The sequence below is a fragment of the Peromyscus leucopus genome, chromosome 20 (assembly GCF_004664715.2).
Source record: "Peromyscus leucopus breed LL Stock chromosome 20, UCI_PerLeu_2.1, whole genome shotgun sequence".
Lineage (NCBI taxonomy): Eukaryota > Metazoa > Chordata > Mammalia > Rodentia > Cricetidae > Peromyscus > Peromyscus leucopus.
This window is the reverse complement of record NC_051080.1, coordinates 52,212,067-52,236,444: the sequence shown is the minus strand read 5'-3', so window position 1 is coordinate 52,236,444 and position 24,378 is coordinate 52,212,067. Positions and strand designations below refer to the sequence as shown.

At 36.3% G+C, this 24,378-nt stretch overlaps 1 long non-coding RNA gene across 1 annotated transcript in view; it reads right to left on the bottom strand.

Moving 5' to 3' along the window:
- Positions 1-1,073: 1,073 nt before the first annotated feature.
- The window catches only part of LOC119086392, a 36,750-nt gene continuing 13,445 nt past the window's right edge, over positions 1,074-24,378 (bottom strand). The window contains exons 2-3 of the long non-coding RNA XR_005089677.1: positions 22,720-22,906; positions 1,074-2,061 (exon numbers count right to left, since the gene is read on the bottom strand). This is a non-coding gene — a long non-coding RNA (uncharacterized LOC119086392). The remainder of the gene's footprint in view (positions 2,062-22,719; positions 22,907-24,378) is intronic.

Sequence of the window (24,378 nt, the reverse complement as noted above, 5' to 3'; positions counted from 1 at the left end):
ACAAAATCAAAAATAATTATATCAAAAAATAATTGAATTAAAGAAGATTTGACAGTTGAGTAAATGAATGTATATAAATGAAAAACTAAATGGTAAGTGACAACTCATGGTTAACAAATGTGATTTGGGAATTCAAGGCACAGACAGATTTCTCACTAATCACCTCAGTATTCTAGCAGGATATTTAGTCTGAATTTCAGCTATCTGCCTAGGAAAGCCGAACCTTCTTTAAAAAGTCATTTCAGTTTCTCTAAAAGAGGGCAATATTTCCGAAACCCCACCGTTACTCTTGTCTTTGCTGGTATAGCAAATGTTTTCTCTTAAGTGGTCTATAATTATCATTGTCAACTCACTCTAAATGGTGCATGTGAAAATAAAAGACAGTTATAGTTGCCATGGAAACTGTGCAGAGAATTTATTTCAACAGGCCTCACTTCTAAAGTTAAAAAAAAAATAAAAAAGAGGTTTACAGACAATAGTACTACCTTGACCACAAGCTGCTGGGGAAAGAAAGAAATGACACAGGTGTGCAAGTAAAAACCTTGCTTTTACCTTTAGCTGAACTCACAGCTTCTTGATTCATATGAGCTTATTATGTATAAATTTGTTATCTATTTTCTTTTCAAATGACCAAAGAAAGTGTTTTCCAAAACTCATCCTGCATAACAATGCAGCTTATTTTTTTGTAATATCGTAAGTTCATAATCAATACACAATAACTGTAAATCTTCATTAGAGGTAAGGTAAACATGTATACAATCTATGTAGGGAAAAGGGGCTAGCAAAAGAAACCCACCCTGACCCTGGAGCCCAGAACTAGGAAAAGATGGCTCAGATCAGAGGAGAAAGAAACACAGTTTGGCTCAGTCAGATCAGAGCCATCTCTGCCCCTGGCCAACTGACTTGCGAAACCAACCAATCACAGAGCAGGACAGTAGAATCCTGGGCCCCAAGTCAACCCCTGGTGGACTCCACCCCCAAGACATCCTGTGTAAACTGCCCTGCCTGGTCAGTTAGAAGGAAAAGGCTGTTCTCTCCACCCTAGGAGAGGCAGCTACTCTCCTGGACTCCTCCTTCCCAAATGAATCTCTTTCTCAAAAGAGTTTTGCATGTGAAGATCTTCATTCACTGGCTTTTTCTATTATCCCTCAGGGTTAAGACACGGGCAGTAAATTTCCTAGGTTAAGTTTCTATATCCAATAAACCAAATGAGAGTAGATGTAGGCGATTAATAGCTTTTTAGGATTAGAGCTGGGGGTCAGCGGAGGTTAGCACTTTCCCAAGTTCGCTGAGGGAAAATTTAGAGCATTCACTCTCCTTAATCAGGAGGAACCAGAACCAAAGGTTTTGGACATTCCTTAATCTCCCTAATGTGATCTATTTGAAAGACTCCTTTCCTGACTACATGTCCTGTCAAATGGAAGATAACTGCAGGAAGCTTGTTGGCTTCTAACGTTTGTCTCAGAGAACGGAGTGGTGATTAGGCTGTGGGAACCCAGGTTATTGACCACATGACTAAATTCTCTCACCGGAGATCCCACGAATGGGGGCGGAGGAGTCACCCAACATACCAGCACATGGAAGAAATTGTGCCCAATAATCTATACACTGTTGGGTCTTTTCTGGGGTGGGTCCCACTCAAAGAGGGGAGAGCTTATGGTTTCACACACGAAATCTACAGCAGAAAACAGGCAATTCATTCAAAAGGCAATAACTCCAACACACCCTGCGTTCTTGATTTAATCCTCCATGACAATCAAGGATTCTGATGGGTTGACCTTACAAATGACTGCACAGTTCTCCGGCCTGCAATGATGTACACTGGCCTTGCTGTATCTAGAAGGCCTTAATTCCGTGGTATCTTGCATCATCTCTGGCTCTTACACTCTTTCTCTCTTCTTCCATGGAGTTCCCTGAACCCCGAGAGGAGAGATTTGATGGAGACATACCATTTAGGACTAAGTGTTCCACAGTCTTTTGTCTGACGATGGGTCTCTAATTGTTCCTAGCTGCTGCAATCACAAGCTTCTTCAATGATGGCTGAGCAAGGCACTGACCGACCTATGAATACAGCAGAATGCCATTAGCTGTCATTTTATTGCTGTTCCTTTTTTTTTTTTCCGGGTTTTTTTTCTCTCTTTCTTTTTTATATATATATTTTATTTTACAATACCATTCAGTTCTACATATCAGCCATGGGTTCCCCTATTCTCCCCCCTCCCACCCCCTCCCCTTACTCCCAGCCTACCCCCCATTCCCACCTCCTCCAGGACAAGTCCTCCCCCAAGGACTGTGATCAACCTGGTAGACTCAGTCCAGGCAGGTCCAGTCCCTTCCTCCCAGACTGAGCCAAGTGTCCCTGCATAAGCTCAAGGTTTCAAACAGCCAACTCATGCAATGAGTACAGGACTTGGTCCCACTGCCTAGTTGCCTCCCAAACTGATCAAGCCAATCAACTGTCTCACCTATTCAGAGGGCCTGATCCAGCTGGGGGCCCCTCAACCTTTGGTTCATAGTTCATGTGTTTCCATTCATTTGGCTATTTTTTCAATAATTGAGTAAAACTGAAATTTATTATAGGCCACAGTCGTCCTAGGGACCTCCATGCTATATATATAGCCTCTATGGTTCTATGGGTTGTGGTCTGATTGTTCTTTATTTTATATCTAGAATCCACCTATGAGTGAGTACATACCATGACTGTCTTTCTGGGTTTGGGTTACCTCACTCAGGATGATTTTTTCTAGTTCCACCCATTTGCCTGCAAATTTCATGCTTTCATTGTTTTTCTCTGCTGAGTAGTACTCCGTTGTGTATATGTACCACATTTTTTCATCCATTCTTCCATTGATGGGCATCTAGGTTGCTTCCAGATTCTGGCTATTACAAATAGTGCTGCTATGAACATAGCTGAGCATGTATCTTTATGGTATGAATCAGCATTCCTTGGGTATATGCCCAAGAGTGGGATGGCTGGGTCTTGAGGTAGTTCGATTCCTAATTTTCTGAGAAACCGCCATACTGATTTCCACAGTGGTTGTACAAGTTTACATTCCTGCAGTAGTTATGCGGTTTTCCCATAGGTCCCTGGGTTGTCTGGTCTCAGAATCTTGACAGTTCCATCTCATGGAGTGAGCTTAACCCAAATCAGAAATCGATAGTTTACTCTCATTACCAGTGTGCCCCTATTGCACCAGCATATATTCCAGGCAGGTCACTCTTAAAAGATCAAAGAGTGATCTGCTAGTTTGGTGTTTATCTTTCTCCTTTTTTGGTAGCCTGCAGAGTACCTTCCAGTACCGTGAATACTAGTCCATAGTAGTGAAGGCTATAGGCAGGCACCAGTTCAACTTCTCCATTAACTATAATTAATTAAAGGTAACACATTCCCCATGCTGGAAACTTCATTTGGTGATGAGAGATGTCCAGTTGAGGCTTTGTCTATCCCTTCTTTTTGGCAATTTCATCTAGATCATCCTCATATATAAATATGAATGTGTAGTATATATATATGGAACATATGCTATACATAATATACATATATACTTTATAGTATATAAGGAACATATACTATATAATATAGTATATATATGCATGTATATTGGGAAGCTTATACTATCTATATTAGCTTTTCATACATCTCCTCAAATGGACTTTAGCAAATGGACTTTAGCTGTCCATCTCCTTATTCCTTCCCTTACTCCTCTCTTCCCTCCCCTTCCCTGTTTGATCCTCCAATTCCAGCCACCCACTTTCATCAGTCTATAACTATCTAACCTAGTTTCTTGTGGAGATCAGTATCCCCCCCCCCACTTCCTTAGTCTCCAGCTAACCACTGTGGTTATGTGGATTATAGCTTGGTTATTCTTTAGTTAACAGCTAACATCCACTTTTAAGCAAATACATGCTTTATTTGTCTTTCTGGGTCTGAGTCACCCCACTCAAGATGAATTTTCTAGTTTCTAGTTTCATCCATTTACCTGCAAATTTTATGACTTCATTTTTTTAAATGGCTGAGTAATAGCTCACTTTATAAATATACCATATTTTCTTTATGTGTTCATACATTGACAGACATCTAGGTTGTTTCCAGTTACTGGCTACTAGGAATAGAGCAGCAATGAAAATGTTTGAGCAAGTGTCTCTGTTGTTTGATGAAGCATCCTTTGGGTATATGTCCTTTGGTATAGTTGGATCTTGACACAGTTCTATTCTCATCTTTCTGATGAAACACCACACTAACAGTGTTTGTACAAGTTTGCACTCCCACTAACAATGGATGCACTCCCACTAGTATTCCCCTTCCTCAACATCCTGGCCAGCATTAGCTTTCTTTTGCCTTATTGATCTTAGCCATTCTGATTGGTGTGAGATAAAATCTTAAAGTAGTTTTTGTTTACATTTCACTGCAGGCTAAGAATGTTGACCTTTTAAAACATGTTTCTCAGCCATTTGAGTTTCTTCTTTTGAGAATTACCTGTTTAGATCTGTATCCCATTTTTAATTGGGTAGTCACATACAGAAAGACAAATGCCAGCTGTTTTTGTCTCACATGTAGATGTTGGAGAAAGTTGATGTGAGTGTAGAATCATTACTAAATATAAGGAAGAAGATGGAGTGGACTTGGAGAAGACAGGGTAACAAGCACCAAAGCACAGAGGTTAAAGCAATAAATTTTAGGGTTCTACAGCATGTTGTGACAAATATAGTTCATATGAATCTATTATCCACATCATATATAACAAGAAGAGAGGAAGTGAAAGGCTCACCATGAAAAGTAAGGGCAGGAAGATGGACTATTAACTACTATAATTTTATCAACATTCAGTAGGTTCATGTATTGAAATATACTGTACCTCCATAAATATTTATAATATTATATATTAGTCAAAACTTTTATATTTAAAGTTATTAAAATATTAACTACTCTAGTTTGAGCATTAAATACTAGTGACATGTATAATTGAAAAAATGTGCTAAACATATACATATCTCAGGATTGCAGAACTTTCTTAGCATCATCAAGGCAGTATTTAATCTCCAGCAACACACAAGTAAAAAGCAAAAAGTCTGTGCATAGTAGCCAGGCTCATGCCTGTAATTCCTGCACTTGTAAGGCTGAGGCAAGATGATGGTCTGAGTTCAAAGACAGAGTAGGCTACATATGATATGACTTCAAGGCACGATCTCCAAACAACAATAATGATAGGTATCAAAAAAAAAAAAAAACTTTTGCAAAGTTAAGAAATCAAAGAAATCAATTTGTTTCATCCCAAATCTTCAGTTCACAAATAAGACTCCACTCAGCATCCGTCACATCATATTATAAATATAACTCCAGAGAGTTTCCAGCAGCTATATATGAAAATCCAATTAGCAAAATCATCTTTCATATAGTGCTGACACATTTTCTAGAACTATCTTGTAAAACACAGAGCAAGATACAATCATTTAATTACACATGACACTTTCACAAGGACTTTGCTCATGTGCAAAGATAAACTAATTAACTGGTGCTATAGGGGCAGGTTAACATACAGCACCGAGAAAAGTATTGTGGCATAATTTGTTCAAGCCATACCAGAACTGGCAAGGATGGTATAATAATAGATTTTTTTCTGCCTTACTCCCAATTTTAAAGAAGAAAAAATTATAAATCAAAGAATGTGTATGAAATAAAACAATCACATATATCCAAGTTAGATTCAAGTAAGTTTTATAAAAAAAAATTCTGGGGTTATTTTTTAACCTATGTCATAAAGTTATTTCTCTGAATTATCATTTTAAACACTAAAATTAGAACTCTTTTATCAGTGGTCACATAATCATTAATCCATTATTTGGAGACAACATAAATTATTCTAGCATATAAGAGACATTTATGTACAGAATAAAAAATTATTAGAGTCTTAAATTTATTGATTTATGGCCATTACTACTCTTGGTAAAGTTGACGAAACACAATGTAACACGTAGGGTAGACTAGGAGGAAATGAGACAGATGTGAATGGGATGTACTATGGTGAGGCAGGGAGCTAGGAGCTAAGACTGGAAGAGATCCAAGCCCTCAACAAGAACTGCAAATTTCACTGCGGCAGCTTGTGGAAGAAATGACACAGGAACTTGCAGGGTGTGTCCTGAAAATGTATGTTAGCTGGAAGACTTCCTCAACCTTATTTCTTGATTTTTATGGCACATGATTTCATCATACAGCATCATGTGAGCATACTGTGTTTTTTGTATTTTGGGTTGTTTTTTTTTTTTATGAGCTAATGCAAGTCAGTTTTACCTTCTATTGGTAAAGTAGTTGAGCATTATAAGAAAGCTGGTTTTACAAATTTTTGTGCTGTTTTGAGTTTATAACAGTAACATGACCTCATTTTCTTTCTTCTTCTTCTTCTCCTTCTTCTTCTTCTTCTTCTTCTTTTTTTTTTTTTTTTTTTTGGTTTTTTGAGACAGGGTTTCTCTGTAGCTTTGCACCTTTCCTGGAACTCACTCTGTAGCCCAGGCTGGCCTCAAACTCACAAAGATCCACCTGGCTCTGCCTCCTGAGTACTGGGATTATAGGCGTGCGCCACCACCGCCCAGCTCATGACCTCATTTTCATCCCTGGTAACAATATTATAATTGAAACAAAACACTTATGTCAGAGATTGCTTTATTGTTTTTAAAATGACATTGTGGAATTTTCAGTTTCCCTTCTGCATGTTGGACTCTCTAAAATCCTCACTCTATTCCAGCAATGAAAAAAAACTAGGAAAAATTAAAACCCAACTATACTCCTGGAAGCTACATGAGAAAGGAGGACACAGAGAGACATCATGACCCATGGTTGGGAAAACAAGGAGTCACTGTCCTCCAGCAGAGATCATTACAGGAGCCCCTGCCAGTGTGCTCAGAGTAGGTAAGGCTGAGGGTTAGAAATCTCCAGAGGGAGACAAGAAGGGAGATAGTCAAGTCTAGCCCATCATAGCCTTTTATGTAAGAGAAAGAAAAGAACTCAAACCTTCTACCAAGCTGCCTCACCTATGGGAGGTAGGGTGTGGAGCTGACTAAGGAATGCCAATGGAGCTCTCAGGTTAGAAACGCAGATTCAGTGAATGACAGAGACATCCTGCAGGGCTCCCTTCTCTTTATAGCAAGATGTGACATAACCAAGGTCCCTTTGACCTCAGCTCTTGGAGCACAGCTTATCGTGTGTAAGTCTTACAGTAATTGCCTCTTGGGTTTCCAAAGGGATTTACAAGGCAAATAATTAAGAATAAGCAATAAGGGCCAGGGATATTGCTCACTGGAAGAGTGCTTGTGTAGCATATGTTGTGTCCTAGGTTCAATCCCCAGTAAAACAAAAGGAACTACCACCGATGATACTGTTTTCCTGGGTTGTGATAGGAGTCCAGAAATATCTGAGCTGGAGCAGAGATGAGAGGTACTCAAAACTGAAAAGCAAAGCTATCACACAGGCTTTTAGCAATGATTACAAATACACACATACATATAAATGTGCTACAGTGGATGTGTAGTGTCACAGTCACTCAGGCTTATCTGAAGTTATCAGTGCTTTTTTTTTTTTTTTTTTTTTTTTTACTGTTTAAAACCAGGACAGATAGCTATTGTGTTAATCAATGCTCTCCAGAGGAACAGAACTAGCAGGGTGTGTACGTGTGTGTGTGGTGTGTTAATATGCGTGTAAAACTGGCTCACACTATCAGGAGACTGGCAAGTTCACAAATTGCCATGCAGACCAACAAGAAAGTTGATAAGAGCTGTAGTTCAAGTCTGTGAGGTCAGTCTGCTAGCAGGTTCCCTCTTCCCCAGGTAGGTCTGCTTTGTTTGTCTATTTGTTTAGCAGTTTTTCTTTTCTTTTCTTTTGTTTTCTTTTGTTTTATTTTTTTTCTCTTAATGCTTTCAGAAGAGTAGATAAGCTTACCTATTTCATGAAGGGCAGCCTACTTTCCTGGAAGTTTACCAATTTAAATGTTAATCCTCTTAAAACTACCTTCCAATAAAAATATAGTATTTTATTTAACTAAACAACTGACAATGGAACCTAATCAAGTCCATCTGGTTGACATAAAATCAATTAACATATTTATCCATGGAAAAATTTCAATATCACTTGTCATGAGGGGATTCAGAACTAGTGAGATACCACCACTTCAAGGACGACACAGCAAATGGTAAAAAGAGTGAAGAAGACCCTGTGTTCATGCTGGTGGGAATGCAGTCACATGCAAAGATAAATTGGCAGTTTCTTAGGCAAAAAGAAAAATGTAGCTTTAGCATATGACCCAGCAATCACATTTCTAGATGTTTATCCAAACTTACTAAAAATGTATGATACAAAATATGAAGGCAAATATTTATATCAGATTTATTCAAAATCACAAAAACGGCAACAACCAAGAAGTTCTTCAATAAGCTAACATATAAATAAATTGTGATCTATCTATAAAATGGAATCTTATTTCTCCTTAAAGAGGAACAACTATGGAGAGAAGATGTTGAAGAATGTGGATTTAATCAAGTTCAATATGGCTAATTGAGACATACCAATTAAATGAAATCCTGGTAAATTCAAAGCCATAGAGCCAATGAAATAATCATTAGTTGTCTAAACTTAAATATTGAGGCAGGGACAGAGACATATAGGACAGTGAAATTATTTTGTATAATATGATAATAGTAAATGCATGAGATATTTATTTTTCATCAATAAAAAGCCACACAGCAATGCAAAAAAACTAGTATAGGTTATTTTTTAAATTGTTATATAGAATACCAGAGGATCTATGAAGGAAACCAGACTGATATAAGAGAATCAGCGTATAAGCAAACAAAATAAAGAAAAAGATGTAATGGTTGAGTTTTAATTGATGAAGTTTGCTGTGAGGCTAGTTAATAGTAAATGGTTATTATAGATGTATTTAATATACAACTATGCTGTAATTTAATTATTAAAGAAGTGAATAGTATCTAGTTTGAGCCAGGTCCTCACTGACAGGAGTAAGTAAGACAAGGAGTCTAGAAAAAACCATGTGATTTGAGTTGGATATATCAAGATAAAGTCTTGTTTAATACAATGCCATATAAAATAATAGTATATGCTATTTACATATATAATGTGGCTTGATCTAATTTTGTCATATTAAGTAAAAGGACATAACAGAAATACCATCTCAGTAACTGAGTATGCCTAGTCACCATTATTGGTTTTCTTTCCTTCCTTCTTTCTTTCTTTCCTTTCTTTCTTTCCTTCTTCCTTCCTTCCTTCCTTCCTTCCTTCCTTCCTTCCTTCCTTCCTTCCTTCCTTTCTTTCTTTCTTTCTTTCTTTCTTTCTTTCTTTCTTTCTTTCTTTCTTTTTTGAGATTTATTCATTTATTGTGTATACAGTGTTCTGCCTGCCTGCATGCCTGCAGGCCAGAAGAGGGCACTGGATCTCATTATAGAGGATTATGAGTCAACCTGTGGTTGCTGGGAATTGAACTCAGAACCTCTGGAAGAGCAGCCAGTGCTCTTAACCTCTGAACTATCTCTCCAGCCCTCAATATTGGTTAATAAATGCTATTTTCAGTATGGTTTTTGAAAAAATGATTAGTTATAATACTTGATCAGGAAATACACAAGATTAGTCCAGAATATTTTATGGTTCTAGAAAACTACAAAAAATTCAAAAATAAGTCCCCGAATAAAAAACCTCACACAGAGTACCTATGTCAATGGTATTTAATTAATGTAAAATCTCACAATGACTAAAGCTGACACATCAAGCAACAGAACGAATTAGAGTATTGCAATTTAACCCTATCCATAAATTAAACATTCATGATTCCATCCTGATATTAATTATTGAATAAATAAATTAAAGATGTAAAAGAGACAACTCTACCACACAGGAAAAGGAGCTAAATAATGTATGTAGATGATCCATCTTAGAGAACGGGGAGTAGAGTGTGCCACTCTTTGAGTGTTGGCCATGAAGGGACTTTCTCAGAAAAATAGTAGCAGAGATAATGGAAAAACAGATAGTATTCAGTTCAGAAGCCTGACAAAGACTTTGGCAAGCACTGATCAAAACAAAAGTTACATCTATAATCAAAAACCACATAGATAATGTCTATACTAAATGTATTTCTGAGATCTTCCACCCTTAAACCCACAGTCCAAGCCAGGAAAATTCCATAACAAATCTTATGATGATTTCAAATATACCTCTCAAAACTTTTACAGCAAAGAAAGTCACATACAAGCAGAGATTAACCAGACAGAATGCATGCAAAATGTTTCATGACATCTTATAGTTATGGATGGATGCATGTATGGATGCATGCTTGGATAGACAGATGGATGGATGGATGGATGGATAGGGGTCCTAGAATGAGATTATCAAAAAGGTAGGAATGGGATATAGGGAAATACAACTAAAATTAAGGGTCATTTGAGGGGAAATATGGAAACCTGATACAGTAGATACTTCCTAAAATATATACATATATGAAGGCAATCTAAATGAAATTGCCATATGATGGGCTAGAAAGAGCCTCAACCAATAATCTCTTGTCATCAAATGAAGCTTCTAGTATCAGGATTGGGTTACACATAAGTGATTTGTTGGCTAAAGAGGTTCCATGGGAATCTCAAAACAACCCAGGCTGTTGGCATGACTATAGGTTGCTCCCACAAATTTATGGAAAGACCCCATTGCTGAAGATGACATCTACCCAACTCATGGAAAAGTCAAGCTGGTGCCTATATAATGCCTTTACCCCTAAGTGCTAGTGTATTTGGTTCAGGAAGGTACTCTGGAAGCTACCAAAGGAGAAACATAAACACCAAACCAAGAACAAACCCTTGGATCAACAATGGTGTCCTGCCCTACAAGATATGCTAGCCAATGGTGGCACAAAGTTTGTGGAACTAACTAAAAAATATCTGATTTGACTGATGGCCCACTCTACAAAATGGAATAGACATCATACACCCAACATTGATTGGGTGACCAAGAACCTGAAACTAGATAGCCCAGGGACCTAGGCTAAAATCAAATACTACTGTTCTAGAAACAAAATAACAACAAAAAGTAGTAATAAAATGACTGCTAGTGACAATTCTGCAATATCCAGGTCTTGCTCAACCATCATCAAAGAAGCTTCCTCCTGCAGCACATAGAAACAAATACAGAGACTCACAGCCAGACATTATGCAGAGAGTGAGAGACCTTGCAATACTCATCCCTAAATAGGTTATCTCCATCAAATACCTCACCCCTGCTTAGAGAACCCCAATGAAGAGGAGGCAGAAAGAGTGTAAGAGCCAGAGGGGATGGAGGACAGGAAGAAAGCAAGGCCTTCTAAATCAACACGATAAAAGCATATATGAATTCACAGATACTGAGGAAACATGCACAGGGCCTGCATGAGATCGCACCAGTTGAGGCCCTAGAGCTGAAAGGAGAAGTAATCACATGTCCCCATTCCTGACTCAGGAGCAATCTCCAAATGACAAATGAAAATCCCTGCAAATGAAAATTTAGTTTCCTCCATAGGAGTCTCTTCACGGTAGCCTGCAAGCTCGGTAGTACATGGCCAATAGAAAACAAACTCTTTGGATGTTTCTTGTCTCATACTGTCATGTTAGGGCTTTTCCTCATTTTTTTAATCTTTATCTTACTTTTAATTCTTTTGTTTTTATTTTATTTTATTTATACATTTTTCTCTCTCTGTACTCTACAGGTCCTTTGTGGATATATTATGGCTTACAGTTTAGATTTTTAAGGGTTTCTTGAGTGAGAGAATGACTGGATCTGTTCTTGTATCTTCTCTTGAACTCTTTTCCTTCTTGTTTTGTTTTTTGTTCAATTCCAATGTGTTAACTTTTGTTTAATCATATCATATTATATTGTATTGTTTTATATTATATTACTATTATATTATTATCACATTGTAGCTTGTTTGTTTTCTAATGAGAGACAGAAAGTGGGTGAATCCTGATGGGAGGAGAAGTGTAATAGAGCTGGGAGGAATAGAGAGAGGAGAAACTGTAATCAAGATATATTATATAAGGAAAAAAATCTATTTTCAATAAAAGGAAAAAAATACATACATACACTAAAAAACCCTAAGAAACACCTGAATAACCCATGATCTTAGGTTACTAATATCACATTAATTAATCTTATTTAGTTATAATAATATCCCCCACTCAGACAGCATTCTAATGGGGTCTGTTTATTGAACATAGTGTGGGGACCTTTACTACCATCTTCTCACACTTTCTCTAAATGAAAAGCTCTCCCCAAAGAAACCCTGCTTAACAATTCACGTGATTAAAAATGTATTAACCTAATGAGTGCTGATAAAGTACATTAAATGATCTGTTCCAAAGAGATGATGAATTAAGCCGCAAAAAGAGTTGACATTAATGATTCACCAAATTTCATATCACTTCTCTAAAAAAATCACTAGACATTAAAGTGATCAAGATGTGACTGCACAGTTTAATAACAAGGCTTTTATGGGGAAAGAGGCAAGATAAGAGTTCAGAGAAAGAACAGAATTGTCAAATTTTTCCTTCAGTTTTCATTTTAGTTATTAAAAATTAAAAGCTCATTTAAATTTTAATTGACTTAATATCCACATTACGTTTAATTGTTTGATTCTCAATGGATAATTATCCTTCAGGATAAATGGGTCTATCTTTATTTCAGCATAATTACAAAGAGCACTAGCTATTTTTGCTTGTATTAGAAGCAATTTACCTCTTGTAAAAATGCTCAAAAAAGAGTCCTGTGGATGATTACAGATCATCTCAGATGGCCTTTGCGTTTAAAAGGAGACCCTATTATGTTGTCTATTATCCTCCATCACAACCTCATAGGCTCTTCATCTAACTTTGAGTAATACTGAGGCTTTGCAATCTCCCTGGCACTACGTAATGGCAGGACTTCAGTGGTTTTCCTCCGAAGTACTTGCTGATGCAAAAGGTTTTCACTGAGAATTTGTCACTTTTGAGCCACTTCTTTCCACGTCAGTTTGCCAAAAGTCAGCTTTCTCTCTCAAGCAAAAATACTCAGTGAAACAGCCCTCGAGGAAAAGCACACAAGTAGGATGTCATTAAGGTGTTTTCAATGTTTGTTTAGGTAAACAGTTCTACTTATGGTGTACAATCTACCAGACTAAAGAAACTATTACTTAGGATACCACTCATATAGGACTTTCTTGTTCATCCATTCAGTCTGCGTCTAATACTTTATACACAAAATACATCCAGAGAGTACTTAGATCCTCCAAACAATTTGCTGTGTTTCACATTACCATTCTAAAATATAAAAATAAATCACAATATACAAGTGTTATTGCTACTTACCTCTGATATTACCTACAATAGAAATCTTTGAAATTGACCACTTTCATTGCCTGGGGACATTAGGCTCCTGATTCTTCAGACTTCGAGGCAGATTCACACCACTGACTCTTCAGAGCACTTCCTGGTCTTCAGCCTCTTACCCAAATTGCATCATTCTTTCTCCTTGTGCTGAGTTTTCCAGCTAAAGAAACCAGTCCCTGGGTTCTACCTCTCCAGTATCCAAGAGACAATGGTGGCATATACAGCTGCCAATAGAGTCAATTAATTTAATTTTATGTAGAATATAAAATTTTGGAATTTCAAAGATTGTTTATTTTGTATATGTTACTTAAAAAATCAGGGTATAGATGCTGTAATTTCAAGAGTATTATTTAGTAAACATGAAATTGACTGTTACTATAATAATATACCTAATGAAACAACAATGAAAAAATTAGCTGTGTTTACAATCTCTGTAATTAAATAATTCATCATGGGCATTTAGAATCCATTCCCAGACAAGCAGGTACTAGACTATGAGAGTATGAGTGTGTGTGTGTGTGTGTGTGTGTGTGTGTGTGTGTGTGTGTGTGTGTTTGTGTGTGTGTGTTTTAAATAATTAAAATTCCCAGATACAGAAATTTAAAAAGACATTTTACATTCTGACAAGGTGAGGGCAACTAAATAATTGATATGGAAAAGAAAACACAGGAAAAGTAATTACTTTTTTCAAAATAAACAAATTGCTCCAATTAAACAGCAATATAAAAAATGTTCAGCTAATCTTTGAGTTGGAAGTAGATAGCACAATTAAGTGATCTAGACCCCAAAGCAAATAGAGTAGATAGAAACTGAAAGCATTTTAATGCAAGGGAAAAAGATATTCAATTGGACTTTAAATTACAGAACGGTTCATTTCTCATAGGATTTTTCCACATTAAACCTCAAAGCGAGTAATAACAGGATGTGGGGCCTCAGAAGGACCAAGCCTAATGACATCAGAAAACCCCCTCTTGCTCCAAATAGCTGAACATTTCAGAGACTGAGAAGGCTAATATTGTATCTACAGTTCATTTCATTATTTTGCTCTATTTGTCTTTATTGACAGAATTTCTGAGATCTTGTCTTTCCAATGATTTTATTACATTAAGAATTTTTGCTAAAAAAAATTCAACTGAATGTGCTGGTTGCAACTGTATTTTGGGGTTTGAAAGCATCAAGGCTTCTTCTAAAGAGTTCATTTTAGCATATGAAAGCAAACTGCAAATCAGAAAAAAACATTCCTCTCTCCCAAAGCTAACCTCTAAATGTAGGTTTTATTTTATTTTTAGAGAAAGTAACAGGCTTAGGCTGAAATTATTAAAATATGTATTAATTGTTTCATATAATATTCTTTGATCACATTATTCCCACCCCTACTTTTCACGGGTCCTCCCATCTTCCTCCCCACCCAATTTAATATTCTCCTCTCTAGATAAATTAATAAATAAGTAGGAAAAACAACAAGAAGCAAATTTCAGGAAGTAAAAGAAAGGTGTGAAGGAAGGAAAGAAAGCAAAAAAGAAAGAGAAGGGAAAATCAATAAGACAAAAGAGAGCTGGGCATGGTGGCACACACTTTTAAACTCAGCACTTGGGAGACAGAGTCAGGTGGACCTCTCTAAGTTTGAGGCCAGTCTCGGGTACATAAAGAGTTCCAGGACAACCAGAGTTATATAATGGAGACAAGCTATTATTTAAAAAAAAAAAAAAAGACAAAAAAAATCAAAACAAAACATTAAAAGCTCATGCACATGCGCGCGCGCGCGCGCACACACACACACACGCCCATGAAGTCAGTTCTATGATGTCCAAATATTCTTGGGCATGGGGCCTGTCCAGGGTGTGATTTCTCCTCTGGAGAAAACTGATTGTTTCCCAAAAAGGATCAATTACAAATGGCTTCTTGGTTAGGGGTGGGACTTTGTGTCCACTTCCCCTTCTCAGTGCGGGGATTTTTGTCTTATAGAACCCGTGCAGGTCTTGTGTGTGCTGCCATAATACCTGTGAATTCATATGTATCATTCGTGTTGTGTCTGGAAGATGCTGTTCCCTTGACGTCATCCATATCCTCTGGCCCTTATGGTCTTTCTGCCTCCTCCACTGCACAGATTCCTGAGCCTTCTTTGGGGTGAGAGGTATGATATAGACATCCCTTTTAGAGCTGAATGTTTCCAAGTGTCTCATTCTGCATGCTGCCAGTTGTGGAGCTCTTTGTTAATTACTATCCACTGCAAGAAGCAGCTTCTCTGATGAGGGTTAAAAGATGCACTGTTCAACAGGGAGTATGTCATTAGGAACAATTTTATTGTTATTGAAAACATATTTTAGTATATTTCTTAGTTTACTACTTGAGTGAGATGATATAACAGAATTTCTTATACTTGAATGTTTTCTATATTCATGGGTATTAAATGATTTCTTAAAATAGAATGTTTAATTTGGAATTTCTTTACACTGTTAGAAAAAAGCTCTGCTGGGTTTCTGGATGAAGATGGACATCTGAGACCATCACCACAGCAACCAAGACTTAAAATAATACTGAGTTAGTCATTGGGAACACGATGTAGGCTGCCTTTAATATTTCTGTTTGCCCTTTGTCCCTGCTAATTTATGTGCAATCTACCTCCAAATTTAGTCTATAAAAATTATCTCCCTCTGAGTTTGTAAAGGTATATAAATATTAATTTTTTTAAAAAAAATTCACGTTTAGCTTTATCCCCATAGAAGCCACCTGGTGGCCTCTGCTGATCATGATAGTTGTCAGCTGTTACTCGAAGTAAAAAGTATTACAGTGAAATGCAACTTGGCACAATGAAAAAAATCCAATTTGGGGAGTCAAAATGAATCTGTGTTCTAACCACAATTTTGCAACATTGACATATTTTCTATTCTTTAGATAAAAATAGGATGGCTTAGGTTTGTTATAGAGAGGAATATATATATATGGATATATATATATATATATGCAGGTCACAGATTAGGTGCTCAACATACAGTGAGTCTCAATATATTCTTTTTTCCCAATATAATATTTTTATTGATTATTTGGGACTTTAACACAAGAAAACATGCACACATATTGGGAAATGATGTGAGGTTCTGCAAAGATGGCTCAGTGAGTACAGGCACTTGCTTCCAAGCCCAGTGACCCGAGTTCAGTATCAGGAACCCACACACCAGAAATAATCTATTCTCAAAAATGTGCGCTTACCCACCCCACACACACTGTGGTACATATGCATCCCTGTACACACAGAGACACAGACGTAGACACATACTTACACAAATGTACACAGACAGATACACACATGCACACATAGAAACACACATACACACACATAGAGAAAATAAGTTAAAAAAGAGTTTCATGAAGCATTTTATTGGCCACTGTGATTCTCCCATATTACGCTCACATATAATTTTTAAGTTTGAGGACTAAAATTCATACACATATGTTTGCATATACCTATGTATGTGTATATATGCATTCATTCCCCTAAATAAATATCTATTTGAATATTATGTGTTAGCAGTATAAACAGTACAATTAAAATAAGCCTGTTTATTGTGCTTTTAAAATGGAAATAATTAAAAACTTTATCTTTGTATATGTCTGTGATATCTTTAAATATTTATTTGAATTAACTAATGAGTGAAAAAGATCATCCTCTTTAAGGTGAGTGATGACTTTGCACATAGCCATAAAAATAAAATAATATTTCTAAGTCCCATTCAATCACTATATATATATATAAAAATATATTTACATTTTTGTTCACAAATCTTTGTTTCTTTTTATTACGTTTCTTGTTTATTTATTTACTCCATTGTTTCACAGTTATTTTTACTTCTTCAATATTTTTTGTTACAAGATTTCGTTTTGAATAATTGGTATGTGGTGCTGATAGTTAAATTTTATTCCTACAGTACTAGGCATTAAATATCCAAATAGTAAAGGAAATATGCTTTCTTTCCTAGACTAAACCAAGAAAGTTGAAAACTCCTAATAAATAAATATAGATTAAATATGGGTAGATAAATAAAGCTAGGTAATTATGAATGTCATATGATTAGCTTTGATGTCAGATTTTCCTATGTTCTTTATTCGTGGTAGGCTACTGTACATTCTTCAATGAAAGCAATCAACCAAAATAGATCACATGAAGAAGCAGATAAAAAGCTTCTGAACAGCAAAAGACTCCATCATTCTAACAAAAGCAGCCTTCTGAGTGGAAAAAAAAACCTTCAAAAATCACCCTTCTGATGGAGGATTACTGTCTAGACCAATGGTTTTCAACCTTCCTAATGCTGAGACTCTTTAATACAGTTCCTCATGTGGTAGTGACCCCGACCATAAAATTATTTTTGTTTCTACTTCATAACTATAATTTTGCTACTGTTAGGAACCATAGTGTAAATATTTGATATTCAGGATATATGATATGAGACCCCTCTAAAAGGATCATTCGACGCCCAGAAGTGTTGTGACCCTGAGAACATTGAGAACCACTGATCTAGACTGTACAAAGAACTGAAAAAAGAAAAAAAAACCTGAACATCAAGAAAACAAATAATACAATTAAAAATGAGGTGTAGAACTAAACAGAGAGTTCTCAAATGATGAAAGAAAAATGACTGGCTGAGAAACACTTTCTAAAAGTGTTCAGCACAGACATCCTGTGCCCCTCCCTCACCCATCGCAGCCCCAGCAGCCAGTCAGCAGGTCAACCATCCCCCTGTGTCAGCACTCCCAGAGGCACAGGTATCACCTGCACTGATTGGAGGAAGAATCAACACCTGTACCGATAACTACATCAACCAAGATGGGTAGATGGCAGCGTAAGAACACATTCAGCAACATAAAGAGCAATATGGCACTTCCAGAACCTAGTAGTTCTACAAGAGCAAGACCTGAGCATCCCAGAGCAGATGAAGCAGAAGAAAACAACCTTAAAAATAACTTTATGAAGATGATAGAGGCCCTTAAAGAGGAAGTGAAAAATTCCCTTAAAGAGGTCGAGGAAAAGTCAAACAAAAAAAATTGGACGAAATCAATAAACACCTTAAAGAAAGCCAAGGAAAAACAATCAAACAGGTGAAGGAAACAGTTCAAGACTTGAAAATTGAAATAGAGGCAATAATCACCAAACAATAGTCCCAGTATTCAAACACATTGAATGTGGGACATTTCACATTCAAACTGTAACAAGTGGGCAGACAGGAAAGAAGATAGGGAAAGAGGAAGTAAAGACAGGAGGGAGGAAAGAAGGAGGGTCGAAGAGACAGGAAGGGAAGGAAAAAGGATGGCGAGTGAAAGGGGAGGAAGGATGGAGGGAGATAAGGTTTGTTCCTTTAGAAAACCTACTATATTTACATTTATAAAACACTTGTTCAGTTGAGATGCTTAAATGACAAAATTTTACCACAAAAATAAAAATATGTAGCATACAAGGTTTTCTGACAACAAAAAGAAATAAGCAAAAACAACTAATCTAATGAATCAGGGTTTAACTTCCTTGGCAGTCTCAAAGTGACAATACAAACAAATATTACACAACAATTTAAGTTGATAAAGTATTACATACCAACAGGGATATTTAATTCAGCAGGTTGTTAGTCACATATTTCCAGTATGTGCAATATGTACAAACTTAAGCTAGATCTTCTGTTATACAAATGTGTTACTTATATAAAGTAATAATCTCAGAAAGGAATTCTTTTTGGCTTTGAAATAATATTATTTCAAAGCTGAAAAGCCTTGAGTATAATGTTATCTAGAAAACACCAGATGGTAAATATATCATGCTATAATGAAATTTGCAAATGAAAAGTGGAGAGAGAGGGAAATAATATTCCCAATGGTTGATATACTGAAATAATTGTTTTCCTAAAGAGACAAAATTAAATCAAGCCTTATGTTAAAACTAAAATTCACCATATTAATACTTCACAAAATAATAATCTGTTGCATTCATACTAAAAATTTAAGCTTAGAATGCAATTTATAGAAATTCAAACAATACTAAGAGTAAATGTTACTTTGAGGAAGACAGAATGAAAATAATTATTTTCTTCTTTCATCTCCACTTTCTATAAAATTCAAACATTTAAAGCTATACTTGGTAATTTTCAGTGTTAAAGTATTTCTTTTTCTTTTTTTCTTGTTGTTCAATCTTTTCTTGTTTCTCTTAAGCAATCGCTATCATTTTAAGTGTTTTGTCCAGTTTTTATCTCCTCTCAAATAGCTACTTCCTACCACAAGTTTAAAAAGTTCAATAGGTTAATAGACTCCTCTTCACAAAACCAAACTCTCTCTGCATGAAACAGTAAGATAATTGAATAGAAAGTTCTCGAAGATTTGCTCCCATTGACTTAATTTAAATGGGTTGTAAAATAGTAACTTTGACAGCTTGTCACATAACATAAGTTAATATCATAATTGTAGATGTAAAACTAAGACATGGAACTTTTAGTTTTAAAAATCACATACAGTTTCTCCCACAATAATATTTCATCAAAGCATTGTAAAAGACTATGAGTATTTCTAGCAGACTTTGGTGAAATATATTCCTTGAATATATCAATAGACATTTGAAAATCTCAATGAATATGTCCTTCAAAGGTTGCTATATAGCCTGATAAAGTGTATTTAATGTGTGGATCACTGATCTTAACTCCTTTTCTCTCTTCTGTCAACCATGGTTTCAATTCTTCCCTGTAGTAATTTTCATAATAATTTTAATGAAAGGTTTGATAAAGGCAAGTCTTGGCTTTGTTAATGTAACACAAGCTAGAGTCATCTAAAAGAAGGGAACCACAATTGAGAAAACATCTCCATAAAATCCAGCAAAAGGGCATTGTTTTAAATCATAGTTAATGGGAGAGGGCCTAGCTCAAGGTGCGTGGTGCTATCTGTGGGCTAGTGGTCCTGGGTTCTATAAGAAAGCAGGCTGAGCAAACCGTAGGGAGCAAGCAAGTAAGGAGCACCCCTCCATGGCCGCTACATCAGATCCTGCCTCCAGGTTCCCGTCTTGACTTCCTTTGATGTTGAAGAGTGATATGGAATTGTAAGCCAAATAAACCCTTTCTTCCCCAACTTGCCTTTCAGTCTGATGTTTCATCACAGCAACAGAAACTCTAACCATGACAATGCACAGGCTGAAATTATACACTTACATACATTCTTTCGTCATATCACCTACCTGAAAGAATTTACTTGTTATTTTTAAACTTTTAATAAATTTGTACTGTGATAATAAATTTAATTTCTTTAATACTCACTTACCTCACAGTACAATATATGAATTTACTAAGATTTTATTCACTTCATCTTAAACAAATTTGCCTTCAATTTAAGGAGCTTCACCCACTGAGGAGTACAAGTGTTATGTTTAGAGTATCTCAGTGCTTTCAATACTTTTAAAAACCCTTGTACTGGACAAGAAGGAAGCCTATGTTTTTCTATGCTGTTTAGGTCCTGAGGAGGATGGTAGACTTCAAGGAAAACATTCTCATATATACTCAGACCTATGAGATATATCTTTGTAATTACAGGTCAAATTAAGCTTTTGTGCCAACATTATGATCTGTAAGCCTCATTCATCTGTAGCCTAACAGCTATTGACTTTATCTAGACAGATGAGCTGTTGTGTTCTCCTCTTCCCCTAAACATTAAAGGAGTTCCTTGCTCTCCAAGAACATGAGGAATCTTAGTAATATAGTCTTGACCTTTCCCAGGGATCACAGACCTCAGTTAAACAAGAGAAGCATTGCAGAAGTGATGTGCTACTGAGGTATTTTTTTTGTCAACTTGACACAAGCTGAAATGAGGGAATGTCAGTTGGAAAACTGCCTCCATGAGAATGGAGTGTAGGCAAGTCTGTGGGGAATTTTATTGATTGGCATGGGAGGGCCAAGACAACTTTTGGCAGTGTGGTGACTAGGCAGATGGACCTGGATTGTCTAAGCAAACAAATTCAGCAAGCCAGCGCAAAGCCTTCTTCCATGTCCTTTGCTTCAGTTTCTGTCTCTGTGTTCCTGTCTTGATTTCCTTATTTGACTTGCTTTCATGATGAACAGTAAGTTATAAGATGAAAAACAAAACACCACCACTAAAACACCAACTTTTCTTTCCAAGTTGCTTTTGGTCATGGTCTTTATCACAGTCATAGAAAGCAAACTAGGACACATGCTTGGCAGGGCTAGTGTTTTTCAAAAAATCTCAAATCAACATGAAATTGTGTCATTTTTCCTATATTAGGCAATCTGCCTTACCACTCTATTATCATACATCTCCACTTCCTTTCTCCATAAGCTTGGCAACATCCATCTAGCAACTCTGGTTGGTGATACCTAGCTGAGACCCAAGTGTAAAAATGACATGAGTGGGTTAGAGAGTTATCAAGTGCCACTCAAACATCTGTCTTTTCAGTTGGGATATCTAAAATCAAGATTATCACCTGAATATCTGAAACAATTGGGTATGAATTGAACTTGATATAGAAAATGAAAGTTGTTTCGATTTTTGCCTCTTGGGACTCCTATGCTCACTTTCATTTTCATATGCAGCATTTCACTGCCTGCATAAAGTAGTTAGTAAAAATTGGCTCTTTTAGAGTTGGGTATGTACTTCCTTCTTAACATTTAGAAATCGTTGATACTTTGAGGTATTATAGAGTCCTAGCCTTTAATTTGGTTAAAAGAATTCAAAATTCAATATAACTTCTAGAGGCTGGGAAAATGAAATAACAGTCATAAAAATGATTGGCATGCATAATAGTGAAGAAACGGAACCAATATAAAAACATTCAAAAATGTAAGATTGGACTGGTAATAACATTAAACTAAGGGGCATAGTTAATGGAGGCTCATTCAGAAAGAAAGTGGATTATCTCAGGGTTTCAGAGTTCTTATTAAACAAACACATCTTCTATCCTTTTTTTAAGGAGGAACATGTAAATCACAATAATAAGAATGTTACTGATTATCTTGTATTCTTAAAACACAAATTTTATTGAAACAGAAGTCTGTCCTAGAGTTTCTATAGATATAATGTTCATGTAGTCATAAAACACCACTAATCAGAATAAAAATTAGTTTAACAACTGTGGGTTCATCATGATTGTCAGTTTGATGAGAGTCGCAGTAACCTAGGAGATACACCTTTGGGAATGTATGTGAGAGCGCTTCTCAAGAGGACTGAGTAGATGATGACCTGCCCTCAAACTGAGCATCCAAAGGGCATCCCTAATGTAAAGACATTTGAAAAAAGGAAAGTGTTAACTGCTGTCCTTGCTTCTTCCTGAGTTTGTCTACTGCTACTGGCTTTGCCCACCTCTACTGAGCCAGGACTCCAGATTCTTTTGCTTTCTCATCTGCAGTGAATAGCAGCAACTCCCCAGGCATCTTCTAGGCTTACAGTGTCAGATTCAGACTGATGAAGAATCCAGCTTTGTTGGCTGAGCAACCACCAGGCTCTCTGCCACACCAGCATGTAGATAGTCATTGTAGAACTGCTCAACCTATGTAACACAATTAATAAAAAAATTTTATAGCATATATACATTATGTTAGTTATTTTCCTCTAGAAAAATCCTGCTTAATCCAACTATTCTACCAAACAACCATTTACTTAATGTAATTCATATTTAACATCAATACTACTTATAATTGCTATATTTATACCAAAAGAACCCACAACCATCACAATTCGACATAAGCCCTGCATAAAATGTCAATGAGTTCATGAATAAGTATCCATAAGGAGACCTGTAGAAATCATTACAGGAATATAAGCAGCAAAGTGGGTTAAGACTTGTTTGGTACTTTTGCGTTCGATGCACTGTTGTAATCTGTCATATATAATTCTCAAAAATGTTTTAATTATTAAAATGTCCATTTAAAGATCCAGATTAAATCAGACATGGTGAGTCATACCTAAGTTTAACACTCAGGAAGCTGAGGCAGGAGAATTGCAAAGGAGGTCAAAGTTCACCTGACTTGAGAAGCCAGTTATCTGTTAATGTGAGCTACATATCAAGACCATCTCTAATAATAATAATAACAACCAAACAGCATGCTTAACATAAGATCTAGTGCTGTGGATATCGCTCTATATAAATAAAACACTGACGGCCAGTGACCAGACAGGAAGTATAGGCGGGACAAGGAGAGAGGAGAATTGGGGAAACAGGAAGAAGGGGGGAGAGACACTGCAGCCACTGCCAGGACAAGCAACATGTAAAGCCGCTGGTAAGCCACCAGCCACGTGGCAAGGTATAGATTTATAGAAATGGGTTAATTTAAGATATAAGAACAGTTAGCAAGAAGCCTGCCATGGCCATACAGTTTATAAGTGATATAAGCGTCTGAGTAATTACTTTATATGTGGATTGTGGGACTGCAGGGCTTGGTGGAACCTGGAGAGAAGCCCTCCAGCAACAATCTAGAATAACTAATTAGCAAGGATCATGAAATTAAAAGTTGTGTGGCTTGTAAATGAGGGGACCTGTTCAATTCTGGACTCATCCATGTTCCTTCTCCACTTTCTGCCTGATGATCTTATCTAAACTAAAGAGAGAATTTATTCTCATGATAGTTTTGCATTCAAATAGTCTAGCCACCTCTTTTAAGTCGTCGAGTTTGATATGTAACTAAAATAATGATGGTCACTCTATCATAGCATCACTCAGTTTTTCCCAGGTTCATTTTTAACGAATCAGATTAATTTGTTCAGAGACATTTTATTAAAAAAAAATCCTTTTCCATTATAGACTTGATATAATCTGAGAATTTTCATAGTTACTAGCTGCAATTTCCCTCCTCTAACCCAACCTTTTATATGGTTTATAACCATCTTCTGCACCAGTAAAAACTATAATCATTTAATGCATACATGCTTCACACCTAGTTCTTATACCAGGTTTATGGTATAATGCTGGATCTTATTAAGAGACTTTAGACATTCTAGTTCTTTGAAATAAGTGACTTTAAT